The following is a 19,182-nucleotide window of genomic DNA, read 5'->3' as shown; positions in this document are numbered from 1 at the left end:
TTTCACTAGGAAGGTAATGCATTACTGGAATAATTACCCAGAGGTGATGAAATCCTCTTAGAGGTTTTCAAAATGCGTAAATAAAGCCATGGCTGATCTGATTGCTTTGCCAATAGTCCTGCTCCAGTGGCATGCTGGAGTAGAGTCCTCCAGTGGTCCTTCCTAACCATCTTTTCTGTGATTCTGTAACTGTACAAATCTTGCAAAACTTCACAGATTTCTTCTGGAATTGTTATTTTAAAGTTTTTTTCCTTTGTCCTTCAGCACATTCTATCCAAAACAGGTCATTAAGCATTTCTGATCATTCAATTTATCAGCCAAAGGAATGGGAACTGATGAATTAATTTCTTCTAAATTAATATCACATAATTGTTTGCTTGGGTAAGAATAGAATTTTTTATCCTATTTTTTTTTTCTAGCCCTTTCAGAAAGTAGTTACATTATAAGAAAATGAATTACACTATTAACACATTTTTCATGTACCAAACCCAAACATTCTATTAGTGGGCTATACCAAGTCTAGTGACATTAATGATTGATGTGAAGAGTGTATTTGATTTTGTTGTTCTGTTATAGTAGATACTGTTTCTGCACAGATGTGTTAGACATTGCTTTTCCCTAGGGAAGTCGAGGTGATTTTTATACCAGGCAAAAGCAGATGTGTTTAGAAAATAAGACAGGATAAATACATGTGGATGATATTGTGTAGAAAGGACAAGTCTGGAGCATTTTTCTGGCTTTACTTTACATCAAGGACATAATACTACAGAACAATTCTCATTAGTAATCTTAAGAAAGCAGAGGAGATATTCACAGTAAGCCAGTAGTGTTGCCCTGAAAATAATGTCATCTCACAGATGCATTTCCAAAATATAATTATGTGTATACATAACTTCATGCTACTGCTAGAGATCATGGACCTACTATTTGAAGCAGAAATGTTCATGAAGTTGAAGTGACAGCTTTTCAGGCAATTTGGCTCTGAAAGAGTATGCTAAAATCTGCCTAGGACAAATTGTAGAGAGGAAGTATAAATGGTGTATATTCTGTAATGGAAGCAGCAGCTTTGAGAAAGTCTCTGGTTTATCTGGTGGCTCAACTAACTGACGCTTCTGGTGCGGTATGTCCACTATGCAGGAAATTCCAGCTCACTGAGACTGATACCAATGTTATCATTGCATCAGATGTGTAAAAGGAGCAACTATTTATATGTTGTTTTGCATAAAAGAAAATGGTCTGCATATCGAATAGCAGCACAGATAGATTGTTCAAAAATTAAGGAAATAGAGAAGAGGTGAGTTTTCTTGTAAGATGAACATAGGTACTGATTTAGAATCATCACTGTAGTGGATCTCAAATTTACAAAATTTGTGTAAAAATCAGGAAAGCACTGGAAATTGGATAAATCTGACCCTTTAAATTACTTTCAGCAGGAAACTCTGAACTTATTAATCAAATTATAAAGCACATACTTCACCTGAAAAATATGAGAATAAACAAGGAGCAATGCAAATTAAATAATGTGGAAGTAGCTTTCAATTGAAGTTTATTATTCTCCTGCATTCCAAATATCTCCTGCATCACAACCTGGGATCAGTATCTAGACAACAAAATCTTGTTAGTAATTTTCTTCCTTAATTTCCACTTCACAAGAAAAGGGACAGAATTGGATGATGTGCAGAGGACCACTATCAAACAGTGAAGCTGCAGAAATTATTCATACGAGCAAATTTATTACACAGGACTATGATTTTTCTTGCATGTAGTAATTAGTCTCCACTTTCTTGACACCAAGCATGCAGTTCCTATCGAAGTTGATAACAACTGCAGATGTTCAGGCTCTTTAAAACTCAGGTTTTCTTATCTTAGATGTTTCTGTTTACCACTACTACAGTAATTAAGGGCTAGATCTCAAAGATATTCAGGCACCAACATGAAACTGATAGAACATCAGTGTCTAAATATTTTTGCAAATTTTATTCTAAAGGTAAGCCCACATGTTTCAAGAACATCTGTGCTTCCAGCCATCATTTGACTCCCCACTTTCAGCCTACCAGCACTAATAGGCCATTCAAACATTCCTGGGAGGGAAAAAGAACACAAAGAATTCAATTTTTGGAGACCAGTACATCCCAATGTTTTAATACTACATTATTAGTAGGAGAATAGATTTCAGAACTTTGAAATTCCCTCAGGAAATTCTGATGTTTACCTTAGCTTTTGGATTGAAATGGGTCTTGTCATTCACTAATACTTGCTGTCATCTTTAATTTGAGCTTATCCCACCAACACAATTTACAAGCTTTGAAATGAATGGATATGAGTACACCTAATTTATGATGGTAAATGAGTTTCACCTAACCGACTGTTGTTTCTACATCAAGGCCTCTGCGTTGGTGTGTATAATGCTGCAGGGGCAGATGTGTCTCATTGTTGCATGAACATGTGCTGCACTGACTTGTGTTAATAAGCAGGCAAAAGTTTCCTTTGCCTCTCCCAGTAAGTCTGTATTTGCATGATAGCCTCTCCTCAGAATTTATTTCTATTAGATAGTCCCACCTTCTCAACCATACTACTCCAGTCTTTCTCACTCATTCACTGGTTCCACCACAGCAAAACATGTGGACAAGCAGGCTTTTTCTCCCTTTCAGGGTCTGTGTGCACAATTTCTATGTCTGTCCAGGAGCGCTGGAGATCATGAAGAGTTACAAATTAATAGGTAAGATACTGTGGTGGGTGTGACGCCAGGTGTCCACCAGAACCACTCTATCACTCCCCTCCTCAGCTGGAGGAGGGAGCTGGAGCCCCCCCCCCACCAAAACCTTGCCATGCCAACCCAATACAGATACATCCTGTGCCAATTGTGTGACTGGGCCAAATTCTGCAAGTTCTGATTTGGGCAGGTCTCAATGGGAAATTTGCCTCCATGGACCACAGAATTTTACTCACAATAAATTCAAGGTTCCTTTAATTTACAAATAAAGGTATCTGACTTTAAGGTGATGAAATTTCACTTGGCCTATGGAGGGCATTTCTACAGCCGTAAGCCCTGTATGTTTGCCAGTCAGATGGCTCAAATCAACTCTCAGAATTGTGTTCAGCTTCCATTATTTCCATTATTATTTTATACCCTACTAAATACAGCTTTCTTAAAGATCTCTCACACTCCATCTGCACACTTTCTCATCTCTTGAGCCAGGATAGCACACAATACAGAGGAAATCCTTTGCTGGTGACAAAGGTGCAGTAGCTTTCCTGCTGCCTGCACCTCCCCCATCAACCCTTATAAGTTGCTTTTTACATCAGGTCTAATATATTAATTTAGTCTCCCTTTAGCTCTGCTAACCTCATGGTCTCATTTTTGGGAAAAACTTCAGCAGCTACAGCTGCCACATTTTTATATGTTTGGTTTTAAACATCCAACTAGATTAATATTTCCTGGAACCTCTCTCAAGTGTCAGAACTTCTTAAATATTTGTGTAGTAAAAAGCGCTATCATTCATTACTACAAAAGGTTTTGTTATCTGCCAAAGAATTCAGAACTTTGTGCAAGCTGGGAAAAATTTATGCAAAGACGGGAAATGATTAATAAAATATCACTGAGAATAATTAAAATATACTTCCAATATTCAGAAAAAAATGTTTGATCATTCTTATATTTTGGGGTTTTTATGAGTCACAAACTGCCTTATCCAGATGATGACCTTTAAGTACTCTCTGCTTGAATGGGTACAGAGACAAGAATTTCATAATAGATAAGTATAGTATACTTAGTTTCCACTGATCATTGTTCTAAGTCAATGAGATAAATAGGATGACGTAAAAATTTTCCTTTATTGAGCAACCACTAATGCGTGTATTACTTTTACAATATGAAAGATCCTAATCAACAGTTAGATCCTATTAGATACAACTGTTATCACAATACTTGGTGTCATCATATGCAGTGTCAGAAAGTATCAACCACAGAAAATATAGAAGTAGTATATATTATTGCTAACTCTAATTGCATGACCAGGAGTAAAATTTTGGGGAAAAAAATGTCAATTTGATAGCTTTTGTTCATCCTTTAGTATTTTTGCCCTTTCCTAATACCACCAGAACTAGAATATCACTGAATGGAAGCTGATATTCTCCCCTATGCAGCACATTTTGATATGGCACTGCATCTAATATCTGTACCAAGGATGAGAAATTAAGCAGAGTACATTCAAGAACAAAATATTGAATTTAAACTGAAAGAAAATCTGAAAGAAAACCACGTTTCTAGTTGCTAGGTCATATATTCTTATCAAAACAAAAACATCATTGGTTTCCAGGTGACAATTTCTTATGAAAACCAGAACCTGCTCCAAGCCTGGAATTTACTAAACAATGATGGCAATTAAGAGAATTAAACCTTAGTCCAGTTTCATAACTATCAGTGGTAATTAAAAACCTCAAAATCCTGAAGCAAGCCTTCAAAGAAGTCATTGCATTGAGTTTAGCAGAGAAGAGACAAGGTCCTGCACTTTGGGAGAAGTCCCCAGAGCCCCTTTCGATAGGAGAAGCATCAGGAAATGAAGATGCCCTCAGGTCTGCTGGTGTTCTCAGACCACTCAGTGGTGCACATTCTGTCACTTTGGTCTGTGTTTACTGTCCACCTGTTGAATAGTATCCATAGAAAAGAGGGAATGACACAGTCCACATCTCCTCACCTCACAATCCCACTTCCACTGCCCAGCATGCTCATCTTTACTTCTTTCCTACAGAATCTCATCCTTCCTTTTTTCCCTGCTTCCACTTTGTTCCTATTCACTTTTGCCCTTAAAGCACTCTTCCCAAGTTCACTTTTGCCCATATAAGATTTTGGAAAAATCTACATTAAGATTTGAAACCCAATTCCTTCCAGGTCCATGGAATATTGCTCTCCCATTATGCAGACCAGACATCTGCTGAAATAGAGCCCCAATTCCCTCCCAGGCCATGCATAGGATTTTGTTTCCACAGGAATCAAATATAAGCACAGGGGGAAGAAGGGACTGATGGACACATGGATCTGGCCTTGATATAAGGCTGGAAAATGGGATAGAACTGCACTCCTGGATCGGGCAACTAAAAAGTATTCTCATAACTATACATTTAGACATTAATTAGATCACTATTATGTGGAACAACATCCACAAAGCAAACTCAGTCTACATACTGCCCACCAATTCTACTACATGCTATCTTCTACATACTTCTACCTGGAGAAAAACATTACTGGTGAAGGCACAAATAATGTTGTAATTCCTGCTCAGTTGTTCTATCTTCAGCTGAGAACACTTTTCAGTTTTGATGTTTCCCAAACTTTCCATTAAAAATAAGATATCAAAGTTATCCAGTGTTCAACAACCTGTCATCGTCCTGCCTCCCAGCTTGCGTTTGAAAGTTAAGAGTCAAAAAGACTCCATCTCATTACATTTTTCATCTATTTCATTTGCACCTAGAAAAGGGAAACAAAACAACATATACCAGACAAGTCCATGCCAAGGGAAAAGTCCACAGTTTGAGATCCCAGGTAAATTCTGCTGTGTTCTCATTTTCTCTCTTGGTTTGTCATCACTAGCTGAGACAGATGAAAATGAGCAAGCATGAATTATAAGTTTCTAGCATATGGAAATAACAAAAAAGAGCAGATTTTAGTGATGCACACGTTGCAAATAGTCTCACTTTACCTCAATTGCCATATTCCTTACAGAATTTATGATAGAAAAAACCTCAAAACAACACATCACACATTATTTGATGTCTATTTCCAGTAATACTAGGAGATAATCTTAACATTATCATGTGTCGCAGGATAATGAATTTTGGCTTGGACTAGGACATAACTCCAGTTAGAGATGTACAAAAGGATGGAGATAATTCATGGGAACAGCTGACAGAAACTGCTGCCAATCTACCTCATGTGAATTCTGAAACAGATCTGTGCTAAAATAACAGCTCTTACAATAAGGAAAAGGAGATATATCTACTAACTGCTATAAAAAGAGGCATTCCAGCCTAAAAGTGTAAAGCAAAGACGTAATAAGAACTTCCCTCCCAAGGAAAATTTGGCATGAGGAATAAAAAGGCATTCCTATATAGGGATGGGTTTTAACAACAGTCCTTGAAACACACATGGCACCATTTACACAAATTCAATGTTATCACACCACTAAAACCCAGGCTCAAAGGATGACAGACACATGGCAGGAGAATGTTCATAACCTAGGGAGACAGTCAGCTATATACTGACTTCCCATGTCCAGCAGGAACACTTAAAAAGTTGCTTCTTTTTAACCTTCTGTCTTGTACGGCAAGCTCTGATTTACATTGGCTTTCTAAAAACAAGTGCAGCGAATAAACTCTGAGGCAATTACCAATACTTCTTTGCATATGGTTGTCCTGAAAATGGGTCTAAGAACCTACATCAAAACCCTTAGTTGAAATGAAGCATTTTCAGTTAACTCTGTTTTGTGGCTAAATAAAAACACTGACAACTGAAGACAAAGACAAGCAGTCTCCAACAGAGACACTACTGACTTCCCACTGTGAAAAATCTAGACTTTGTAGCTGCATTAATTCTCACAAGCATATGTACTTGTAAACACACACACAGAACTCTGAAAAAGTTGGAGAACAACAACATATTAAATCTGTCATCGCAAATCATGCTAGTTCATTCCTAACCCATTCATGACTAAGAGAAGAAAAACAAACAAACCAAATCCTAGCTTGATTACACAACCAATGTTTCGGCCAAAGCTCTGTAACAAGGTGGCTTCAAAGGTCAGGCACATAAACTATGTTTTCAGAGGAGGACCCTATATAAGGATATTAGTTTTGAAAAGATTAATTCACTTTACAGATTGCTAGTTTTCCATGAAATACACAACTAATATCTTGGAAATAAACATATGAGCTCATCTCCTTTTACATGATTATGTTTGAATCTTTCTCAAGAAGAAAAGCTCAATTTTAGAAACATTTGTTAGATTTGTTTAACTCAGTGGTGACAGAATAAGAGCATGTTCATGTTAAAGCAGCTCAATTTTCTGGCTTCCCTAGGTCACAGATTGGAACGTTTCAGCTGGAAGTCCAGTCTGAGAACCACAGATCCATGAAATCTATGGGGGAAAGTAAGGAGATGAAAAGTGGTCCTAATACTAGCATCTGTTGCTCAAAACTGAAAAAAATCTGGACCACATCTGAGGAAAATAGCTCAGTTCTATTTTGCATTATGGCAGGTCTTCAAGGAAAAAAACCCTGAAGGGTTATTCTGACTGAGTTAAGAAGGGGACTCAAATAGATGATAATAGAAGCAATTTGAGATAAGGATGTCTTATAAAATAATTTACTATAGCCCAATTCAAATTTTTAATTTAGTCTAAAGTTATGGACTTTCTGACCCACCCTACTGTACCATATGAATCCCGGTGTCCACAGTGCCTGCATGCTGTATTGAGACTGTACATGAAACATAAGAATTCTGAGTTCTATTTCTAACAATAGAATAGTTCTCAGACCTCTCAAGTAGCATCTTGTAGGGGGGTTCATTTTGCCAGATTGGACTCGAAATTTTATTGGTTTATTGTTACTGTTGGGGTTTGTAATAATTTTGCTTTATACTTGCATGGCAATGGGGATTTATGGATCCACAGAAATAACCGATAACAATTTGAGAAAGTTTACAGCTAGAGTTAAATATAAGTCCAATCTAGATCTAAATTCACATGTTACTCAAATCAGAGATGCTACTATTCATTCTTGTGAAATTGATGTTATCTGGGTTTCACTGTTGCCTTTATAACTTCCATAATGTCGAAGTGTTGCAATACGAAAAGTATTTTCAAACATTGTCACATATGAATTTGCACTAAGGAAAAGAAGGCTCTTACAATAACGTGTCACAAAGACTCTTCTGTCCTCCTGGTAATTTTAAAGAAAATATTCCCTGGAGAACATGTGTAAGTAGAATAAATAGAAACAAAAATGTATTGGAAATTCCCTCACATAATATTATTTTAAGGACTGACAAGTCCTATATTTTGTATGGAAGAATCTTCGCTGGAAAACCTTAGAAATTAATGAAAAATCCTACCCACAACTTTTCCCACTCTTCTGCTTTGTGAAGGCGCTGATGAAGAATAGCCCCATCAGCACACAAAACTAAAATTCAGGGTATCAAATTCTGCACGTGGTTTTATCACATATAGCTGTGCAAAACCTGCTACAAAGTACAAATTCTTCTGGGATTTCTTGCCTGTGAAAAGGGGACTATAATACCGTACTTGCAAAGAGTGACATGATTCACCACAATTAGACTTAAATTACAGTCAATGGCACCATAAAGGAATAATGTACTAGTATTCCTTTTAATGAATATGAGTACAAAAAAATTACAATGGAATCACATCACTGAAGGACAATCTGGTGTTTATACATGTAATTGCTAGCCTTGCAATGTGTGAGGGATGCATGTGAATATCAACACATCTGTAAAAGTTCAGCGGGTTGGTTCCTTCTTCCTTGTCAACATTTTTGAACATGATTTTTATTGAATGCAATCTGCTCTGCCTGGAAGGTAAAAGCTAACTGCTGCTGGGAAATAAAATCAAGATGAAAATCTTTATTGTCACCTCTGCCAGGAAGAGAGATGGAGCTGCTTCTGGGCAGAACTTCCTGAAGAGCACTGAAGGTGCTCTGCCTCTGTCCCCTTCAGGAAGTGCCTGAAGGAGCTATTCCACCATGAGAGACTCCAAACATTAAAATTCTGACTCTCATCAAATCACTGTTTCAGTCTGAATAACAGCTGTCTGTATTCTTGTCAGGTTGAAAGGAATTTATTTTTCCTGAAGGTGTACAGTGCAAATGGGAGGAAGTGTTGATTTAACACATTTTCTTCTGCATCATCTTTGACAAAAGTTCTGCATATTTAGAGGGCACTAGGACATACAAAACTTTCAAATTTTGTATTCTCAAATAAAAAAGTACTATTATTAGAATGTTATAATTAGACTATAATTAGTATTATCACAACTGTAGCCCTTTATCATTAACCAGGACACCATTTCTCTTTTGATTTCTTTAAAGGACATTGTAGAGCTTTTCTGTACGGTTCCTCACTTGGGGCAGGGCTTCAGTATAGTCAGACCCACCTTGGCTCTTCTCTCTCCTAAATCCAGCCTCTTCCTTTTGTTATTTAAATGTTATATGTAAGTAGGCAAAGGGAAGATACTTGTTCACTGACCCTGTTCATTGATTTTTTCTCAGTTTCTCAATTAATTGTTCAGGAAAAAAATAGAAATTTCTTAGAAATGCCTAAGAGAATTGTAGAAATAAATTCTTACCACTACTTTTATACTGTAACATAAAATTTGTAACTTGGTTAACTGCAACATCAGTAGTTATTCAAACTAGGTTAACCAGAATTCTTTTCCTGCAAAAAAACACTGCAATCAAAAAGAATTTTCAGAATTTCCTCTCTAATGCTCCAGTATCTTTCTTCCATTAGCTTAAAATGTTATCGATCCTTCTGAGCACAGCCCCTAACTTTTTCATTTGCAGGTTTGTAAAATGCACGTAATAACAGTTGCTTACATGGTAAAACATCCTTATATCAGTGGATAAAAGGCTACTATGGACCCACTATTACTATGAACTTTACTGCCTGGCTCATTGCATCCTCCCTTTTTCATCCCATGAACATTCATCACAAAAGTTTTAACATTTAAAACACACTTAATGGCTTTGTTAACAGACATATTCCATCTGACAGGATTTATCCTGATTGAGTTTACCTACTGGCTGATGCACTTAAACCTCCTGTTCTGAGCACAGTCTGTGAGTCTACAATGCCTCATTGTTTGGCAGCTCATAGGTGATAATGAAATTGGCATTCAGTTCCCACTCCTGAATGGTTTCCATGAGACTTTGAAAAAGTTGTTTGCTACTCCTGGTATTATATAACCGTCTTAGTTTCAGCATGCATAAAGGCATGTTCTTGTCAAATACCTTATCTCCAGGACTGTATTAATAACTAAACGTGAGTCATGCTGGGCATCAGACGTGGTTGTGTTTATACATGATATACAGTTAGGACTTACTCTAAAAACCAAAGTTAAATCTCTTAGCTAAATGCATTGTCAACACATTAACCTGTGACTTGGGCAGCCCTTCATTTACCATGGAAGTGGCCCCCATGCACTTCTGTCTATACACAAGGTAACATTACAATGGAAACTGAAGAGAGGATCACAAGCAGATTGCATTACCTGATAGAAATCTTGCCTTGTCCAGCTAAGCTTTAAATTAGGATTTTTAAACTGCATTATCAGTGCTTAATAAGCCAGGCCACAAAGCACTGAGCTTTCTGACCCCAGTCCAGCAAAATACTGAATCGCATGCTTAATCTTAAGGACATAAGTAGCCCCACAGATTTCAGTGGAATTAAGTGGTTTAATGCCTACCTCTCTCACTAGCAGCGTTCAGCACTTTGCAAATTCAGTCGCCAAAGAAAACTCATAAGCACTGAGCAAAGGATGCAATGACCTTGGGTGTATATCTAGCATAACAAGTAACTACAACATAGTACTCTTTGAGATGTGAATGGTTTGAAAATAACAGATAATATTTTTAAAATGCAACTTAGTCATAACTGGAATATTCCATTAGGAAAAAAGAAAGGAGTCTTGTCCCAGTAAGCCAAAATAAGAGAAGCAAATGTTCTGTCAAAACTTAAAATATAGAAGCATACTTCAATGAAGAATATCAGAGATAATCATAAATTTATGCCTTCCCTGTCAACCTAACAGATAGAAGCTGTGTGTGTGGTCCCAGTGCACTGAACTGCAACTCTTGCAATGCTCTGGACAAACACACTGATATTTTATGGCTCTTTTTAGTTACATTTATTATCTGGAAGTATTAAGAAAGGCAAAGCAGCTCCTATGAACATGTTCACCCACACACATAAATCTTTGCCAGATATTTCTACAGGTGATGAAATGAAATAAAGCTTCAGAAACTTATTTTAATCTATTACATTTGATACAATATCTTACCAGGAAAAAGGTATATAATAAGCCTCTTCTAATCAAGAAATATCTGGAACCATGAACAGTTTGTCCATCATCAGTCTTTCTCAAAAGAACCCTATTCTTCCATAGCCTTTTGTAGTTTCTTCTTTTATTTTAATATGAAAGTATTAAATGAAACCCATGTATAAACTCAAATCTTTTGGTGCTTAAAACAGGATTTTAAGCCTTTAGGACGAATAGTACATCTCAAAATATCCCAGGCAGACATCTACCTCATGTCTGAAGTGTCTGAAAACACTAGCACATCACTTGGATCAAAATGTTCATAACATGACTGTAGTCTTGTGTCATTGGCATCCTTGAAATCTTCTGGCCTGGGTAAGGGACATTACTCTCACCTGAGATCTCCAGAAAACCAGTGATTAGACCACCTGGCATCTAAATCCAGGAGTTGAACTACAAGCATGTTGAAAGACAGGATTAGACTCCTTGCACATACACAGTCATGGTGGTGACTGACAGCACTTTGTTAACTAGGTGGATGACAAAGCATTCACACAGGACACGGAAGATTTGGGATCAAATCACTTATGTCTGAATTAATTGTCTCATCTCTGAATTCATGTCTGAATTCAGTCTCAGACTTGTGTCTGGATCAAGGACTCCTACCTTTCAGGCATCCTTTCAGGAATCACTCAGGCTGTCTCTTTCAGCCTCCTCGGCTAAAGCTCTTCTAATCTGCAAAGTAAAATAATTAGATTTTAGTCAGGATGGGGAGCAGAACTTGGGTCACTTAACATAGAGACTTGTCTCTAAGTGAGAAGACTAGTAATTGGGAAGGATAGGTGTTTGACTGAAGCTGAACCTAGGGAACAGGGAAGAAAGGTGTTTCTTTGTTTAATTGTTTACGTTCTTGCCCATCATGCCCACCTGAGCAAAGAAAAACAATTGCTCCACGATTTCAGGTCCAGTCCCAATCTATTGCCATGAAGCACCATCTCATGAAAGGTCATCACCAAATTAACCATCATTAACACAAAGGCACTGATGCACTCATGCCTGTCCATATTTGTGAGTCAAGAAGTATTAAACCTGACACACCCCTGTAACAGAGATGTGTAAGACACGTAGGTTCACTGTGATGTTCCACTCAGGGTTTTCACACCACTGACAACAGAAAAATAAAAGTGGTGTGCTGCCAGCAAAATCTGAGAAGCAGGCAGGCCCACAACATCTGAACTTGTCTATCCCCATAGATTCATGCATCTATATCCCGCCTTCTCTTCCAGAAAAGACCCTAATATTGAGTGATTTTAGCTTTTCTTTGCCTATAAAACTTATGACTTTCTCAGATAGTTTTAATCTTTATTGGGCCCTTTGGTTTTTTTTATAAAACAGGAGTCAGCAACATTTACTAGTTTGGTACTGACAATTGTGGCTTGGTTTGTTTTATACTGCAGTCAGTATCTTTTTAAAAAAAAAAAAACATAGCAAAATAAAAAAATATTTCAGACAAATAGCTTTTTTACATTGACAGGAAAGTTTAAAGTCATTGAGGCCAAATAGTGCCCACCCCTGAGGTTTTGGCTCCAGAAAGTGACTAACTCCTTTTATGCAAATAAACAAACATCTATCTGTTCTTGTATCTATACCTCAATAAAATCTGCAAGCAGCACAGTTTAAAAGGTCCTTTGAAATACAGCATGAAGTTGTGAAAACCAACTTATTATTTCACTTCTTGCAGTAATTTCAACTACAGACTTTAGAAGACCATCTGTATTATAATAAACAAACCAGCTGAAATCTGTAATACCAAAACCATGCAAGTCTGATCTGACTGTGCAGACAGTAGGCAGGCACAGAGCTCGTCTTAACGCATATTAAAAAATCTTGGCACCCTAATGCAAACAATCTGCAATGAAAAAATGTCAGTGTGAGCAATCCTTCAAGTCTTGCTTGAGATTCCCTCCTTTACCTCATGGTCAGTCTTCCCTACTTCTTGTGCTGAAATGCATACAGTTATTTATGTAGGTCTGAGACAAGGAAGAAAATTAAACTCTCTCTCACCAAGACTATTTTCAAGCAGTCTTTCTGAAGTTTAATGCAAAGACAGTACCATCTCCCTTTGAACAACAATACTCATTATGTGCATCTGCAGCTATATATATGCTTTTGTAAATCTTTGATGACTTCTAATGAACAATCATATCAAACTTTGTTGGTAGCTTAGTGTTCAGTATCAGAATTTGAGCTGTCATTTTAACGAATAAAATGTCCAGGCAGTCAGACTGCCCTAGCTTTAATTTGCTAAGAGAAAACAGAGAGAATAACAGTCCTCAGAAGAAATATTCTTTTATATAGAAATTCTGTTTCATCTAGGGATGATTTTATCAATGTATCTTCTCCTTTAAAATCCACAGTTCTGACCAGCTCTGAGAACTGTAATAATGCCAGAAATGCTTTTAAATTTAAAGTTTAATTATGGACCATATTTCTATCTTCTTATGCTAGACAAAACTTTGGTAGTCAGTGGGAGTGCTGTACATCTGAAGTCACCTCTGCAAAAGAACGCACAGCTAAAGATATACTGCCAAGTAGATTTGAAAGAGCATTTAAAACATTAACATAATTGGAAATTTAAAGAAAATTTTAGCTATTTAAATACAGGTTCTATAAATGACAATATGTTTCAGAAAACAGTGTTAGCATCCTCATTGCTGAAAATTATAGCCTACCTATTTATGGCAATAATTAGTTGGCAATTCCAGTTCATTCAAAATAGGATTTCTGCTGGCTCCCTAGCAAACACTGCACTGGAGGCTGTGGTTCTGAAGTCACTATTCCAGGTTTTTCAATCACATCCATTTAACTGACAATTAAGCTGCCAACCTATCAAGACTCCCCTTTCTTTTCCTTCTCTTCAAATTCACTTAAAGCAATTTATCAAGTTATAAAACCAGTATAATTTTATTCCTTAACTTCTTTATTCTCCAGTTTTACATGACTAGTCCAGCTAGCCCTATTTCCCATAGGCAGGTGGATCAGATGACAAGTTGTGTCCCCATCCAAACAATTATTCTATGATTCAAAAATTTTGTCACCCCTAAATGAATATCTGGATCAGAGACAAGATTCACTAAAATATTCTGCATATGTTCACAGTACATTTGTGTATAATTTATCATTATATCATAAAACATAGTAGACATTCAGTTTTGAAAATTAAACACTCAGTTATTGCTGCACTAAATGCAGATGGCAGGTGTGCTGGAGATAGTGCTGGAGAGTACTTTTCTGTTGATTTTGCTTTAATGTAACATATTTTGCCATTAATTAAATCACATTCTGTATCAAGTATTTATTTTTTTCCACAGCAATTCCACAGCAATATATTATATGTAACTTATAAATAAATATTGAACCTTTTAAATAGTCTCATATGTCTGATACTGACTCTTTTCTAGCAGGTGTTTGGGGATAGAACTTCTGTAAAAGAATATAACAAACATTCTTGTAGCTTTCTGACATCAAATCATGAGGATTTAAAATGCAGTAGACATATACACAATTACAGTGAAATAAACTTGGCAACTTTTAACCATGTTTGTTTTTTATCTTGACTGATACATTTTCTTGTCTTTTCTTCAAAACTACATCTAGTGAAATACAAGTTATTCCTTCTACAATAGGCAAAGTTACCATCATCATGAAGAATATTTAAAGTGAAGAAGAATACTGCAGGAATAGTTTCATACTGACAAGAGAACAGAGTTGGCTCAAACACAGAACACTGACTTGACTACTCAAAGATGCTTCATAAATTAATAAATAAACCACTTCCCTAAGAAACATTTAAGGTTGCAACACGCAGAAAGTCCCAGAACTCCCAGGAAATGTATTGCTAACACCACACAATGACTAAGCTTTCTAAAAATGGTCTCAAAAGAATGAAGGCCAAAAGGAACAGAAAGAAGACACAAATATACTAATGTGGTTTGCCTTTCCTCATCAATCAATATAGCTATACAGGTCCTTGGCAGATTCATGCCCTGTTCCTTACATCTCACCATATCGGGACAAGTTATAGCTACATCACTTTCTCACGGCCTTCCAATATCCCATCCAGCTTGTAATCCTTGAACTATATGACCTCTCGGGAAATCTCCATTCTACTCAAAGACACTCACTCTCGCCCCCTCTTCTGCATTTTTCCTGGTTCTTCTGCCAGGAAACCAACGCTTTTCCATGACCCAGCAGCTGGATTTAGAGGGAGATCTGTTCAAATCTAGCACTGTTTATAAGGACAAATAATGACCTTTATACATTCAAAACAACTTCTTGTAGCCTCTTAACCTTCTCCTAAAATTCTAAACTGCATTTCTCCTCAGAGAGGCCATCTTAACAAAACATAACTAAGTCATGTCAATGGAATTAGAAGACAAGAACACAACAATAATTTTGAAAAAAGAAAAAAAAGGCAAAAAACAAAAAACAAAAACAGCAATAACATTTTCAGAATGCTTAAATGTTTATTTTAATCTGGTTACTGACTAAATTTCCCAGGGAAGTCTAAGACCGAAGTGACATGAGGTGTACAAAGTCATTGGAAGTTTGCTTTCTTTCTGATGACATGGGGGATGGTCTGAAAATTCCTGTTATTTGATGAGCCTTGCACTGAGAATTTCTCAAAGAAAGGACTGCAAGCAGTTATGGGAGGAAGAATAGGCCTGAGGTTAAAGCAGTGTAATGGGTCTAAGGAGAAACAGAATCACTTTTACAATTTAGCAGACATTTAAGGATGCCATTTTTACAGGTCATTCATCTTTCCAGACTGTAGACTGAGGAAAAGGATAGATCATATCACTTCAGGTTTTGGCCCTTATGATTATTTTGTATCACAGTTATGTCAAGTACAAAGAGTTTATGAACTCAGTTGAAACCTTCAAGACCTAGTGAAATACACACACACATGGAACACACACAAAAGATAAGACAAAGGTGCTATTAACTGCCCAAGTAAAAAATAAATGATTGTACTGCAGTAAGAATTTAATGAATGACATTACTAAGACAAACTTCTCTATGTCCTATTAGGATTGTCAAAGTTTTAATTGCCTCACACATTCCCCACATTTCTTTAATTCTTCCAGAATTAGGCAAATATTAACTATTTTTGCTGAAATTTTGGATTCTTGTTTCAGATGATTAAATTGTTACCTTCTGAGAGATTCTTATGTTTGCAAAACTTCATTTGAATAGGGCCAGTCTAACCTCTGAAACAAATATTAATTCTCTGATGCTAAAGAGAGGACTGTAATAATACAACAGAACCTTTGCTGAGGATTCAGTCTGTACTGGACATACTCAGTCCCCACAGAGAATTCACCTTTTAGCTGAACTAGTGCACAGGCCAAATATTCTGTTTCAAGTTTGAATTAATTTGCTGTATTTTCCACACTTGCAGTCAGTTACCGCTGGGGGCATGAGGACAAGCAAACAAAAGGCAACTGAATTTTCATAATACACTATTCAAATCCTGTCAATCCTAAAGCCAGTTAGATTTCATATCCCTTCTTCCTCCTAGGCTTAAATGTATTTTCCTAGTTTTTAACAACCTTCTCTAGGATGAAATGGAGTGTGCCAAATTTCAGGAATGCCAAGATTTCTCCTTCAGCAGGATATTGTGGGTGCAGGGGCAGAGATGGTGATATAGTGTCAAAATTCAAATTTCTAACGGTGTTGTGGTACAACTTCAGTTACTGAGAAATTACTGTCATTCTTTAGTAACCCACTTTCCTCCTCATGCTATGCCATTAACATTCTGGAATATTAATTAGTGGCTTTGAGGTCATCTCCAGCACCTCAACTATGTAAGGCTTCCTCAAAATTTAGAAAGAAGAAACATGAATCTTATAAGATTCATGGACCTAGGACCAGCTGCAGAAATAGATCTGTTTTGATGCAATGACATCTACCAAAAAAAAAAAAAAAAAAGGTATTATACTATTTGCACTCAAAATGTCTATATTGTTACCAAAGACTTCAGAAAAATGTATATTTATCCCTCGGGGGAATGGAGTTAGAGAGGTGAGACTACAGTGGTCCCCACAACACTGTGTTATCTTCAGGACAAGACTCAGATGAAGTAAGCATAGAAAATCACAAATTCAAATACTCTGTTCTAAGGATATGCTCCAAAGAATATCCTTCAGGAAGAAAGCTGCATCCTGGAAAGGGAGGGATAGGATATCTCTGTAAATGATTCTTTGTGCCAACACTGGAAGAACAATTCCTACAGCTGCTTCAACCTTCTGGGCCTTAGTGGGCCCATGCCCTTTCAAGGGCAGTCTATTGGACATGCATTTTTCTTCCTAAATGAAAGGCTTGGTATGCTCCTGCAAACTTCACAAAGACATCTCTCCAAGTAGTTACTAATGGCGTCTTCTCACTCTGAGTTTGTGACACTTTCAGAGACCAGAATTACTCTGAGGCAGTTTTCTAGTAGCTGCTGTCTCCCACAAGTTGATGAGCTCCAGATACTATGTCTCCACTAGTTCTGTTATTCATCCAAAAATCTGAGTTCTGACTTTGGTACCTCTGCCAGAGGTTGCTTACCGTTCAGTCCCAGGCTGGCATCAGGCATTTGACTTCCTCCCCTTAATTTTGACACATATGAAAAACTAGTGTCTGGTTTTTTTAAGTTCTTAGATTTTTCTTATTTTTTTTTTTAATGTGACTGAAAGACTACTTGCTAAATAAACCAGAACAATGGAAGCATAGAATAAAGATCTTACCTGCTGCTGCACGGAAGTACTACTTGGCAACACAATAACATGAGATTTTAGGGTAACTAATGACTGAGCTGTAATGTGATAAACAAGCCATTAAGAATGTTAGCATAAAAAGATTAAGGTCTGTCTGACTATGATTCTGCAAAAAAAAAAAAAAAAAAAAATGTCTATAGGCACTGTAAATTTTTTTTTTTTTAACCCTGAAAAGTACCTTAAGCAGCAAGGGACATATACCTAAACTATTGCCAGTTACTTTATTAAGCTCCTATTTTGAAAAAGATAGCTCATCTGTAATTTTCTGAATTACACGAATGGCCTGTCACTATCTCCCAGTGTTTTCCAGTTGTATGTGCAGTGGTATATATGGATTCAAGAGCAGTAAGAGTGGCTTACACTACACTATAGTGAGTTGGAGCCAAGTCCATCTAGTCTTTTATTTGCTTTTAATCCTTTTGGCGTCTTACCTATCACGCTTACATCTATGCTCTATGACAAACTCTATGTTGCTAATGTTAATCTTCCATTCAGCCTAGGGAGTTTAAGATGAAATCAAAGTTGAGATATGTAACACAGATTTACAGGAAAAGCATGTATAAAGTCATTATACAGATACTATTTACCCATTTTTGAATCACTTAAGTAACAAAAATAATGCTTTTTCTTTCCAATCTTTAATTAAAAATAACAGCTCATTCTCTATAATCTAAAAGAATAAATTCAACCAGGACACTAAATCTGTATGCTCACTTTAAGTCTGAAGTAACCTTTCCATATTAATAATAAAGTGGATTTATGATGTAAAATGTATATACATATATATATATATGTATGATGAAGATGACTTCAGCACTTTCTGGGAATGAACGTTGTTCAAATAGTTGCAGGTAGAATAATTTCCCAGAAGACAGCCAAAATATACATGTATATTAAAAATAATTTCCTTCTCAAAGGAGATTTTACCTGTAACCATTCTATTTACTCAGCCACTTCTTATCTGATTTAATTTGGTGAGATCTGAAAATTATTTCACTCTAGCATAATCTCAGGTGCTGAGTTACATATTAGATACTCTGACAGGCTTAACCACTTTGATTTCATGACAATTATGTAAAACAATCTGGTTTGCTATAGCATTGTAAAGCTAAGTTCTCTTTTCACAGAAATTCATGGGAACACAGCATGAATATTACAAGAGTACAGTATACAATTAAAATTGTGCAAAATTAAAACATATTAACTTGGTTTAAAAAACGATCACAATCTGCGACAAATTATTAATTGTAGTAACCTCTGGCACCTTTATAACAAGAAATGCCTGGAACCACGTACACTGATTTTAAGTATAA

This window comes from Tyto alba, unplaced genomic scaffold, assembly GCF_018691265.1.
Source record: "Tyto alba isolate M040663 unplaced genomic scaffold, T.alba_DEE_v4.0 Super-Scaffold_18, whole genome shotgun sequence".
In the NCBI taxonomy this organism is placed as follows: Eukaryota; Metazoa; Chordata; class Aves; order Strigiformes; family Tytonidae; genus Tyto; species Tyto alba.
This window is presented reverse-complemented; position numbering follows the sequence as displayed.